The sequence below is a fragment of the Varroa destructor genome, unplaced genomic scaffold (genome assembly GCF_002443255.2).
Source record: "Varroa destructor unplaced genomic scaffold, Vdes_3.0 BEIS01000002.1, whole genome shotgun sequence".
In the NCBI taxonomy this organism is placed as follows: domain Eukaryota; kingdom Metazoa; phylum Arthropoda; class Arachnida; order Mesostigmata; family Varroidae; genus Varroa; species Varroa destructor.
The window spans coordinates 19697644-19710554 of NW_019211455.1; the positions used below are offsets into that span (position 1 = coordinate 19697644).

At 40.9% G+C, this 12911-nt stretch overlaps 1 long non-coding RNA gene across 4 annotated transcripts in view; it reads left to right on the forward strand.

The window, feature by feature from the left end:
- The window catches only part of LOC147757482 (uncharacterized), a 70558-nt gene that overhangs the window by 15506 nt on the left and 42141 nt on the right, over positions 1-12911 (forward strand). The gene's annotated exons all lie outside the window — the stretch shown is intronic.

Here is a 12911-nt window from a genome sequence, read left to right on the forward strand (position 1 = left end):
AGTCATTGAGGTACCTTCAACACAAAAAGCACGTGAATGTGTATGTTTTCTTTTGTTCAAACGATGTGTCGCAAAGCTATAATTCGACCTGAAGCAATACGGGCGATTCCGAGCGATCCTGGCGAAGAGGCACCTGATACAAAGAAACACTTCAACTTGAGGTTCACATAAAGTAATAACATTGCAGGAATTTTTATGCGAAGAGGCCTCAGTTTTGGTCCAAGTGTTTATTAAGATCATCTCTTACATTCTGTTTGTCTTCAATTACAACATTTTCGTCTATATATATACCGTAACTGGGCGCAGATATGCCAAAGAAGGGTACTAGCTATGTTTCACATAGACACTTATAGGGCGTTTATGCTACTAATATGAAATTAGTAACGTGGGAAAATGCCCCGTATCGTCTCGATAGTCAACGAAAATTGACCTAAGTTCTCCTTTACTTTTACGCATTCTACAATATAGAAGGAACTGTTTCGATTGCGCACGTCATCCGATAAGAATATACTAGCTGGTCTACAGAAAAAACGAAGGAGAAAGAGAGAGGGTATCAACTAGTCTTTTGGCGCCTCCGTTTAGGTTACATCGACGAGTATAGATGGCGTCAGCACCAGTGCACTAGCTGCAACTACGAAAGCAACCCTCAATAAATGAAAAACCTAGTCCAGCGTTTGCTTTATATCGTTCATAGAAAACCGAGTGGCGATAAAACGGTGGTTGTCAAGGCAAAAAAGACGGAGACGAGAACTAGGACATTCATAGGGGGCAAGACAATCAAGAGTCGATCGTCGAAGACGAACCCTATTCATACTAATCAATTCCGCTACTCGAATGTTTGCTACGATCAACATCAGCATCGGCAGAAGTCACGAAGCATTCCATATGGCCTGTTTCGGTGGAACACCAAAGCTGGTCGTTCTGTAGCCTAGCACATTGTCGGCCTATGCTTTTAAGTCTATATTGTCGTTGCTGTTTTTTCTGCTGTCGTTACTGCTGTTATAGGCTGCTAACGTTGTCGTTGTTCGTTGTTGTTTCGGAAAGAACCGCGGCTTAAAAGCGGTGACCAGAGTTATTTCTCCCGACACCATGTGACATCATCACTATGCCGAACAGTCTTGGTTTGATCTAAAAACAGCCGATTGGTATTTTATTCCTTTCGTTTTTCTATAACATACGAATTGCACAGTGGGGCGTACGGATATAGCGTAGCGAAACAAAAAAAAAGGCTATTAGAAATCTTGTTTTTCGGGACTGCGAAACGGTAAACAAGAAAGAAAGGTCAAAGCCATTTTGGCGGCCGCTAAACGGTAGTAAAGTATCGGACTCAACGCACTCATGCGGACGGTGAATTTTAGAGAACGGGGTTTTCAAGCGAACATTTAGCTGGGAGCATACTATAGCCAAAATTCAACAAAGGCAATGTAATAGACTGATTTTGCTGAATGAAAATAACATATGATTTTTATGATATATTTTAGCATATTTAAGAATGTGTTTTATATAGATAAGCAGAGCTATAAATGAAAATAGCCCTATCTTCACACAACGGGTGCTGAAGGGTAACATCATTTAAGTCGTACAGAAATCTATATTATATGTATATAATAAAATTATAATAGATGGCTGTCTATTCGTCATAAACACAACTGTCGTAATGTCGTAGCGGTAGACAAAGCATAGTTTGTATGCTTGGGAATCTATTTTAATCAGGTATTACTCAGTGGTCGTTCGTCAATTAAACAAAAATTTGCATTTGTTTTTTACTGATTTAGGTTTGTCTATCGCTCTACTGCTCTTCAGTAGTGTTTGTTTCAAGCATAGAATGCCGAAGGATCTAGTCAGAATTTGTCTTCGCTTAAACGATAGTAAGCAAGCGAACAGCTTCATATGGGTCTATTTGGTTTTATTTGGATGCACAACCCTGCAGGGCTAATTGGCCTTCTAGGCTTGTGAGGATTACACTAAACTGTGATAAAACTTACAATTATTCGGAACCTAAGATAGTAAGCTGTCACTTTCCGAAGTATGAACCGAGTTCTTACGATTCCACCTGAACTTCTGTAGCCTCAAGTGGGCAATTTTGTTTATTTACGTAGTTATTGACATGTACAAGTGGCTTTATTAAATGACTATTTATCACATCAGGACATACCCATATAACCGGTTTTTATTCCCGAACGCTCTTAACAATCTAGTAGAAACAACTCATGATTTGTAACACTTCGTTTATCATCAAAATTGCAATTTTGTCTATTCACCATAGAAGTTTTGAACTCAAAATAAGTTTGGATTAGACGGTGGGGCACCTTGAGCATGTATCAACATTTCCAGATTACATAAAAGTACAGGTACTCATTATGCTCTCCCAAAATGATTGGTACACTGTTGTGAAATCCGCTGTGCTTCCAAGAGGGATTTGCGCACAATGTGCTCCTAATCAGATCGACACTTCTCACACATTTATGTAAATAGACAAACACACTACGCAAGGCATTAGCTGAATACACTGCGGTATATAATATTAGCTCATTGTTAAATAATGGTGTAGAAACGTGTGTGCATGCGCACGAATAACATGCCACAATGTGGGCATTTTGTACACGCAATTAATTCTACACGATACATGACTCGTCGTGCATCCATATGCGCTAAATACTACAGTCACCCCATCGAAAGGCGTGTGTTTGCAAATTCGAAGACGCTCAGTGTCTTTAACTACGCATCTGTATTTGTCTATGTAATGGGGAGAGAAACCGTCGTCATGGCACTACAACCGCGACCGTCTGGTGTACGTTTCGAGTTTTTATTTGTTGAATGCGCTTCTGCTGCCATTGCTGGCATAGTTCCGGAAATCGCAAACGGAAATCGCGTCGTTTTTGATGCTCAACTTGCTCTAGCTTTTGTCGCCGCTCTTCCCCACTCGCTTTCTCTCTTTAAGAGAAGCTGTGAATCTGCAAGTAGGATTGAAGAGCGAAAGAATTCAAACATCCGACAACGGTCTCGTCATCGTTGAGAGGGCTATTGGAATGGCGTCGCTGGGTCGGACGATACCTAAACCATCGGTCGGGGTATGGCACAGCAAATCTCTGCTTGTGTCGACTGCTAACAACGATTCAGTCATAGCTAAAATAGTGCCAGATCGATGGCTTCCTTACGTGGTTGAGTCGGTGCCGGTGTCGCGGACAAAGCCCATTGCATGCGGCTTTAGTCGAATACAACGACAAACCAAGAGACGGGAAAAAGTAAGATTGGTCTTAAATGGAAATCTATAGTCAGGTAAGTAGTATAGGGTTCATGTGGCCTATCTCCTGCGTAAGTTGCTGAAAACCACTCATGCATCGGCATCGATGGTGTTGCGACCACGGGTTGGCTACCGTCATCGAAACTTCTGCTTGCAGCTAGTTCTTTGTCTCGGGCAGTACTGTGAAAAGACTGCAGGCAACAATGGTCAGAAGCGAGTGAAATGGGACAGACACGCACAAGAAGACAAGCATACTATAACTGAATACATAGTTGTGCAGTAAGTTCACCTTGGAAACTAGTAAGGGAAGTGTAACTATTTGAGCCTCTGAAAAACGCTTGTTCTCTTGCTACCGCCAGATATAGCCTCGTGCTACTTTGAAAATACAAAAGTATCACCACGCTACAGAGCTTCATGGCGTGCCCTCTTGCGGCATACTACGCTTATCGCTAATCGCTCACAGTCGGACTAGTACTATCTCGTGCGGCCACTGCACCGCTGGACTTCCGGATGAGCCCAAATGATTTACCCCTCAACGTTCTATGCCCTTCCTTTCTGTCCTACCTTTGCGTGGCTATACATAGTGCCACGGTGTATCTACGGCTATAAATAATTACGAACTGGATACTGTTGAGAGGGAAACTATGACAAGAATTCGTAGTTCGCTACTTTGAAGAATTGAACATCACTACGCGACTTGATGCAAACGCAGGTCCCAGCGGAGTTATTCCAAAGCTTTTCCTACTTCTTATGTTACCTTTTTAGGTTTGTTCACATAAAAAAAGGCGCCTCGCTACTCTGTTACATTGAGAGATGGCCGACCGTGACATGTGTAGATTAAATTAAATAACTAGAACAACTAAAAGCGTATAGCGTTGAATAGTCCTAGCCAGCTAGCTAGCTAGCTAGCTAGCTGGTATCGAATAATTCCATATTAGTTCGCACGCGTAGTAACGAATCTAAATTGAGATGATGGTAATAATACATATATGATAATGTACCATTCTAGATTATATATGTCATTGAAATTCGTGATAATCGGCAAATAATTAGCGATTTGAGAATAATGGCGATCATGTTTAGTACAGTTTAAATACGCCTTTTCAAACTGAAAACCTCTAGGTTTCGAATAAGGACACAAGACGTTGATGGTTTCAGTGATAAAAAAAGTGCCACGAAATAAGGCAGACGGATGAAGTAGTAGTAGTATATGACGCTGGGTGATAGAGACGCGTGAATCAGAATCCCTGCGTCATCGAAGAAAAAAAAAAACAGAAATTGGAAACTTACAAGATCCTTTTATTGCAATAGCAGAGTGGAGTAACATAGGGCTTCAAATAAACCTAGGATTTTGGAGAAGACATCTTCGGAATCTAGGGGCTGTATAGACAGTTTTTGAAAGCTGCGTTGATAGCGTAGCGCTCACCGTAGATGGTTGGCATCTTGGACTAGGGGTCAATCTGAAACGTGATTTCCTGCTAAATGATCATATTTCAAACAGATCTCTCATTTATCAAGTTTGCTAAATTACATACATATATTTTTAATATGATTATTAAAACAGCCAATGGGGAACATTGATCTATAGGTCTATGTTGATTTCTCAGTATATTATCAGCAATAGACGCGGTCTACTTCCTAAAAATAGCACAGTATGATTTTACGCATCGTTGTGGCTACCTGCTGCTGGCTATGTATTATTTAATTCGTATAGTTTCCGTCTGTTTATTTTCTCTACCTTTATTCACGTCAGTTATAAAGAAAAAAACTCATCGTTTTTTTGGCCGACCCTTGGGCACAGGAGGATCGTAACTTTCTACTTTTGAGGTTCCTCACTCTAGGAATTGCGATCATATGTAACTGCGGCGACAACGTCAATTGTAACACTTTACGTAATCTGCGTCTACTTCGCGACACCGGGAACCGCTAGCGTTACTAGTCAGGGCAGTTATTATGAACCCACATTGTCAACGTTTTTGACGTTTTAGAAGATGATCAATCATCGTTAACTTGTGATCTACTGAGCAAAGCTATTTCGAGTAAGATATGAATGTTGCTTTTAAAAGAAATAGGGGAAGATGCCGGTTCTATGTTTGAAATTCCAGCGGTAGAAGTTTTACGGGCGAGCTGGCTTCTCCATACGTTGTTTCACGCAAAACTGTAGTACAACAGTATTTAATTTTTCAGATGGTTACGTACGCCTCGCAGGTCTTTTTACCACTGTCTTATTCGTACTTAGTAAACGTCGTATAACTTCGTAAATATTCATGCTCTGACTATTAAAAACCTAAGCGAAGTTCTTGCGTTATGTTCTAGTGAATCTGCAGAAAGGCCAATCACCCGGCCGCTAGCGGCACCAGTAGTTGCTCGAAGTTACTTATTTATACGCGTAGTTACAAATTTAACTTGTAGTGCTTTTTCGCTGTTTTGATGGTTACGGCTCACTTGGAGCCATAGTGAATAGAACACTGAAACAAAATCATGGTGAACGATGGCACCCGGCTGGTTAATGTCACGGACCTAAATACAATGCACCAAAACAGCGAGTTAGGTGTTTTCTATGGTGAAGTTAGTTATGGTGTTCGGTAGGTTTAACAGAAACAAATGCTTTTCCGATAAAGCTAACAGATTACGGTACTAAGCAAAGATACGTAATTATTATTACAACGACTACATTGGAATGAAAGACTGCGTCAATCAACCGGGCAAACAAAAAAACGCTAGTAAACTACACAAATGTAGATCTTGTCTGTCTACCTAACTGACAATTAATGTATGAGTTCGAGCTCAATTATACAGATTACCAAGGAGCAATATTCAAAAAAGAAAAAACTACCACTTTCTCTATTTTTCTATTTTCATCGAAACAGCTAAGCATTAAAACATCAAACCTTTCATAAAATCCTATGATCCAAGTTCATCAAATGAAATAATCACATTCTTCTTGACTCCTGTTACGCTTGAAACGAAACGGCGCGGTATAGTTAGTATAGTTTACGAGTTTCCCCTCTTAAAGCTTACTAACCTTTCTAGTTTTTTGTATTAGCCTTACAATCTTAATACCGTCACCCGTTGAAGTACACTGCAGTCCGCTCTGCGATCCTTACAGAATAAAGCGACGAGCCCTTCGTCTACTCACATAGGTGGACACGCGCCTGTACGTCGAGCCGGGCATACGTGAGTAGGTAGGCGTCTGAGAATCGCGCGTCGAAATATTTTTTCAGTCGTGGACAGTGACCACTCTTGTCACCATTTTGGTAGCTTAAGATGAACACTTTGGCGTTTTGTTAGCAGGGGCATCACTGGCGGTGCTATTTAATTGGATTCGCCGCTGGTGTCGCCGAAGTTCCCATTATTAGTGTTACTGCTTCCGTCGCTCGGGTCATAGTTGTGGCGTTATTCAAGGTGCTCTTTTGCCCAATGACTTTGTGCAATCAGTGGCACAACGAAAAAATGCGCTAACTAACTTCTGCAAACTGCTACGAGCCTGCTGCATGGGCCTGTTATCTAATTGTGTACCTAAACCGGGTCTAAACTAAAAATGGGTCGCTGTTTAGAACGAACTGCATACAAAGGCGTTGGCCGAACGGAGCCGCTAGGCTCACAGTATTAATGAGACAGTGACTATCCGTAGACTTGCTACGGTAACAGTGGGAGAATACTGAAGGAGCCAGGCACTGTTTAGCCTTTAGTTCTCAGTGGGGTTCAACTGCCAGTTACCGACGAGAGGTTAAAGCCGCACGGCTTCAGAGGTTGCATTGTGCAAAAGCATGGAATACCGCCAGAAGGTCTGGACTCAGCTAGACCCGAGAACACAGCATAAAGAAACGGCAAAACTAAGCGGCCCGTTCTCGAGCTGCGGTGTAGTGGACCCACTTGAGCTCTTTTAACTACAGGAGGCGATTTTTCGGTTGGAGGATGATTTGAACGAACCGACATAAACGCAATGGAGAATCGCCAAATAGCCACAGCGCCGGCTTTGGGGTTTCTCATGGAAACCACTCCTTCTCTCCTCTCTTTTCCCCTTTATAAAGAGAACTCATGGGAAGCACACGAACCCACAGAAACGGCTTTAGGCACAGTCCTCCGCAGGGGTTCGGATCTTCTCCATTGTCGATTCACGTCTGAAGCGACCGCTAGTAAGGGAGACAGGCGTGGGTTGTTCCATTTTTTTGCTGCTGCTGCTGCCTCTTCACAAACGAGGCATTTTTATGTGCAAACGCGCAGCCACACGTGCTAACAGACGCAAACTTTTACGCAGACCAAGAAACAGGCGCAGGCGGCAGAGGCTAATAGCCGCTGCCGTTGCTGGAGAAGTTGCCGCCGAGGCAAGGGTCTGTGCTGTTAGAGCCGCCTGCGGAACGTAACCTTCTGGAGTAGAAGCTACTGTAGCTGCCCTCGCTACAGCAGGCAGAGCTGCAGCGACGGCAGGCACTGCCACTACCTCTGCCCCTGACTCCAATGAACGCCTAGGGGTTGGGGTAGCAGTCCTTTGCCTATACCGCCGTTCCGCCTGGTGTTCCAATTAAAATTCGCTATGGCTGCAGGTGAAGTGTAAAAAAGCGTATGCACTTAAGCCAGCTGGTGGAGGTCGAGCAGCAGCAGTATCTGTAACAACCTCAGTCGACTATTTTCTAAGAGCTACATAGACTTCTGTACTATGTGTGTATATATGTATACACGTAAATTCGGTGAACGTTAAAACTGAATAACTTTTGACGTATTTGAGCTAGAATGATGATTTGCCAATTAATCATAAAGGTACATTTTCATTTTTACACAGATATCCCAACGCTGTGGCAGTTTTCGAACGGCCAAATATTTGCAAACAAATTTAAATTCCATAAAATTAATATGTAGATTTTTTGTCTACATCATTAGTAAGTAACGATTAGTTGATCTAACGACGCTTGATACGTGTACACTCTCATACGAGTATATTGTGGTTTTCCATTGATTTGAAAATGGATAGTAGTACCACGACGTACGAACGAATTCGAGTCAAAATATTATATAACTACATATGTAATATTTGCTTGTTGCTTTCTCATTTTCATTTACTAATACAAGTATTTTACACTGCTGAAAATTTCCTTCCCACATTTTCTTCCAAATCACAAAACGTCTCGACAATTCTTATTAGGCTTTTATCAAGGTTGCCAAAACGACCCGAGGTAGGACGAATTCTAAGATGAAGAGCCTCGAAGAGAGAATCCTGCTCAAACGTGGCTTGTTACGTTAAAGGAATTACATCATCAACTTAAGCACTTGATATTTCAAATTCGTCAAGTATCGCCTTGAACAACTTCTGAAAGAGGGTAATTTTTTGAGACACTTATTTTCTTATGTATAGCGTCCCTATCCTGTGTCGCATATGCACGTTTTTTCAATATAAGGAAAAAGTATCAATGAAAATTGGTATCGAAAATGCTATTGTTCTTTTACCCTCGGTTCCATTCAGAGTTCAAACGTGAGATAAGATGTTGAGGCTCCAATAAACTAAGGACCAGCATATTAGCCTAGTAGGACAAAAGGTTATTTTTCAACGATACATAACAGTTCACCATTAGCAAAAGTGTCTGAAAATCAGATATTAATAAAACAGTAATTCTGCCCAAACATGGTATATGAGTCTGCAAAAAGAATTTTCTGCCGCCAGACTCCGAGAGTTTGAACTAGTTTGAACCATTATGGTCTCAACAAGTGAAAAGTATACGAAGCAATTAGTCACTCCTTGAAAATGAACATGTTTGTTATATATATGCTTTGTTTAGTATATTGATGCGTGCCATATCCTTTATATACACTATTTTGAAATAGTATAAACCTATGGACATCTAAGCTTATGGTAGAGGGAAGCAAAAACCTACAGATTATAACTCTATTAAACATTATTGCTAAAGCTGCTCAAACAGCGGCAGGTATTAGATAACTGTCACGCTAAGGAAATCTTTTTCCAGGAGCAGTGGCTGCTATTCGGTTTCGGTAATATCATAATAAAAGTTGCGTGCGTTTTTTCTTCGTGCAAAGGACGTCTAAGATAGGCTAAGGCCATACCCACTCAGTTGTCAAAGGGAATCCTTCACGTACTGGAGAAATATTTTAGTGCTACCAGTCTGGGCAGTCGCATTGAGAGAATGTACCAGTACAACAATTCCTTAACGAAAATTAAGCCTTTATAAAAGTGCATATTTTATTAATAGTCCCAGGTTTGTGCCAAGTATAACGTCATTCTATGATGGTGCAAAATTTTTAGGACATCCGTGAAGAAACAGACGCCTATAACATACTCACCATTTCTCAAACAATATCTACTCATAGTTTCTAGTAAATCGTGGACTCGGCAGAACCGACCAAATGGAAATACGCCTTTTCAAATGTTTATCGGAGAGCTCTTTAGTTTCTTGAAGGCAGATATCACTGCACGCAGATCCTACGATCTACCTCATGGTTCGTTCAGTATCCACAGGTAGCCCAGTGTGCTTGGGATGCGCCTCATTGTTGAGAACAGCCAGTTCTATAGAATATTTTTCACCAAACAAATGCCCGCACATCATCGTTTGGTTCGCCAGATCTTTATCGTGTTAGAATTAAGATTAATCTTGTCACTGAATTCTATTCAACGTATAGTATACTCCAGGAACAAACATATATGGCTAATTACAGAAAACAGGAAATATACATGTTAAATGAAGCTGAAAAAAGTGTGATTGACAATATAACACGAGATTTTTTTTTGTCAGCAGCAGGAGAGGTGTACGCTAAATAATAAACATTACTGTCTTTATTGTTCCAGAAAGCAGATTAATTTTAAAAATCACTATCTAATACAGCGACTTTTGTTGTCTGACCATTATGACAAGGAATAGTGCCATCTTGTACTTGAAAGATTTGACAAGTTTTCTCATCTGGACGTTGTGGCAAAAGGGGAATCATCTGGCACTTAAAAGCTCCAACGAGTTTGATCGTCTGCTTATATATTGCCATCTACTACTTGAAAAATTTAATGATTGGAGAAACTTTAATTGCACAAATATGAGGTCCCTTTCTGATTTCAACTGAGGTGTTTTCTATCCGGCCTACCGGTGAAATCTAATCAAACGTAACGCCAACTCTGAGTCAATTGGATGATAAGCCCGCTACAAGAAATGACTGAAGTACGATACGTGCATCAAATGCAGCGCGAACTGGATACGTGCCTTCTATTACGTCGGGCAGAAAACAACGTTTGAGTGTCAAGCAATGTACATTTTTACAATATCGCCGTGTTTTCTAGTAACAGATTTAGGAAACAAGAAAATTCGAGTGGTGCACGGAAGTGAATTTTATTTTGGAACTACACCCACGGACTCGTCTTATCGTATAAACCTTAAATTCGGTAAAATGCCCACTACTGGAACTGAAGGAGCTACTACTACCATGGACCAAAAATGACATTTTGAGCCTAAAATTGCGTTTCATGGAAGACCTCTTGCGAAAGTTGAGTGTCGAAGTATTGAGGGCTATGGTCCAAACTGATACACGTAGGAGCGCACAGATATTATTAGTACACAGGTTCGGAGTATGTCCAAATACCATAACTATTTGCTCCAATCAAATGAATAAGGTGAAAAGAACGGTCGAACGAATGCCGAATGGTTTGATCAAAAACAGGGACAGTAAAGATAGTTGCTTCTGTTGTTTTTGCGTTACCTATTCATCTATCGAATCGTGCCGCCATTGCAGCCTTATGGCTTCTGCTCTGTCAACTGTTACTGAATTGGGCTTGGAAGAGACGATGGGCAGACTTCGCATATAGCGACCAGGATTAGTGAACAAAGATAGAGCACCCATTGCGCAACAACGCTCGATCTCACACGGCAAGAATCGGGGCACCAAAAATGCCGGACTGACAACTATATTGACCTTATTCGCTAGACTTTGCTCCCGCTGATGATCAGAGTTTTTTTTTTTTAAACTGCGACGACTTTTTAATTAGGCGACGTTTTTATTTCAACGTAATCTTAAAATTACTTTTAAGACTTCATGAACTCTCGTATTCCGAACCTTCAGAGCTCCAAAATAAATAAATTATCATCCAAATGATACTTCTATTGCGAATAACTGTGCTTACTACTTTGGGTTTTATAGTAAACAATTTAATATTGAAAGATTTCCGCGTGAGTCAAGCAAGCTATTTTAGTACCTAATAATCTTATACAAATACGAGCTCTGCAGACAACTAGATACAGACAACAATACACACATTTTTATAAGGTGCTCGGATAGATTACCTAATCGCCGGGTAAATTACTCCGGCTATATGCTGGCTTATTGTTTAATTTTATATATAAGTAAAAGGCCAAAAGTGTGCGTACTCTGGTTGAAGTACTGTTGTTCGCATGGCTGTATTGTAGACATCGTGTTGACGCATACATGCGTATTTAGTGAATTGTTAAATTCTGAATTTCGATTAACAAACATTGTCATTAGTACTTGTTTTTAATTTCCAAACATGTCAACATATTCGCCTAGTTTTAGCTAATTTAGCGGGATTTGTTCCTTTTTAGGTGAGACTATTTAATAGGCTGCTTTGCCTCATAAGATCTTTTGCCTTGTCCATTCAGTAAGATGCAAGCGTCTAATACGCTTCCAGTTAGACCCGATTCCCTGCTGTTGGTAAACCTTTACCGAAATATATTAGATCATTTATACCGAGTTCGAAATCTCAGATATGACTCGAATCGACCTCGAAGAGGTGAGGCAAGAGATACTCGTCCTTGTTCAAGTGACCGGTGTTCAAGTGCTGAACTTTTTTTGTAAATATAGTCATTTCTAATCGAGCTCACCATTGTTCGGCTCGTCTTAATTCTTCAACAAAATAAGTAAGTAAGTTGATTCACTACGCTGCTAGGCCGTGTACATGATCCCCACTGACTTTAGCAGTTCGCTTCCTCAAGGCTCAACCCCTTATGAGTCTCTGTATCGCGTACTTTTGAAGACAACGACCAATCGTTGGACAATCCTGTGCTATTGGATAGCCGATGAAGATCTGTCCTGCCCGCTGAGTCATGACTCTAGCTTAATTACATTAACTGGCAATTGTAGTATGCAGTGAGAGCCTCGATACCCGCCATTGTTAAATGGATGAGGTACTGAATGAACGGGAAGCTAACAACGGTGTTGAGACGTGAATTAGAACATATGGCAGCGACAGAATAGCAACAGTCTGCCGCATGTATGATGCTGGTAACGGATAATGGAAGGAGAATGTTTCCTATGCACGCATAGTCGGAATGTAAATCCGTCCCAGAACTTCCGGTCTGCTGTATCGGACCTCAAGCGGTTTGAAATATTTATACTAATTAAAAAAGAACCCAAACCTTCACAGTGTATCCCTACATCGACCAATAAGTCAATGCTAGTAACAGCTGCAATAGCAACAACTTGCTTTATCGTGTTGGTCAGAGACGACAAAAGCATGAAGAAGAAAAGCAAAGACAATTTTGACGAAAACAAATGGTCACATATCACATATAGCCCATCGCCTTTACTAGACGTGCGCTGAATTAATCTAGCGTTACTATCGTAACTGACTGGCAATAGCAAGTATTATGCCGATGCACGGCAATTTTCTATGAATTCGTTATTTAGAAGCTGATTTTTGCTCTCCAAGTAAAATTTACTT